Genomic DNA, 659 nt, shown 5'->3' with positions numbered 1-659 from the left:
TGTCCCCGTCCTAGACATTGTTAAAATCACAAAAGAGAACTGTGCCTAGCCCATATAGAATTTAAAATGTACATGCTATATTGCTATATACGTGATCACAATTTCTGATACAGACTTGTGGTTCTCAATTTATGCCCATTCATTTAATGACCATTTAAAATTATGATGGCAGTGAAAAAGGTGATTTACAAATGGTCCTGCACCTACGATTATAACAGCATTCCCAAAGTCAAGTGATCAAAATTCAGGGGCTTTGAAATCAGTATGTATTTACAATGGTTTCAGTGTCCCTGGGTCACCTGATCACCATTTATGACCTTCTCAGGGGGTTTCTGAGAAGCAAAGTCGATAAGGAAAGCCATATTTGCTTATGTGACTTTCTGTTGATATTAAAACTGAAAAAAGATGAAGCTTTATGGATTTGTCTATAGATAAGGGATTGGGTATGGGATGAGGAGATCATTGGCTGTAAACTAAGAGGGGATAAAAAGTTACAAAAATTATTTATATTTGTGATGAAGATTGAAAGTCATCTCTTTACATATTTTCTCTCTTTTTTCTCTTTTTTGTTTTTTTCCCTTTTGCACTTTCCATTCTTCTGTTCTTTCTTCCTTTTTGTTTGTATGAGATTTTACTATTGTAATTAAAATCCTCAATAG

The sequence above is a fragment of the Ahaetulla prasina genome, chromosome 3 (genome assembly GCF_028640845.1).
Source record: "Ahaetulla prasina isolate Xishuangbanna chromosome 3, ASM2864084v1, whole genome shotgun sequence".
In the NCBI taxonomy this organism is placed as follows: Eukaryota; Metazoa; Chordata; class Lepidosauria; order Squamata; family Colubridae; genus Ahaetulla; species Ahaetulla prasina.
The sequence above is the reverse complement of the archived record's forward strand: the minus strand, read 5'-3'. Positions refer to the sequence as shown.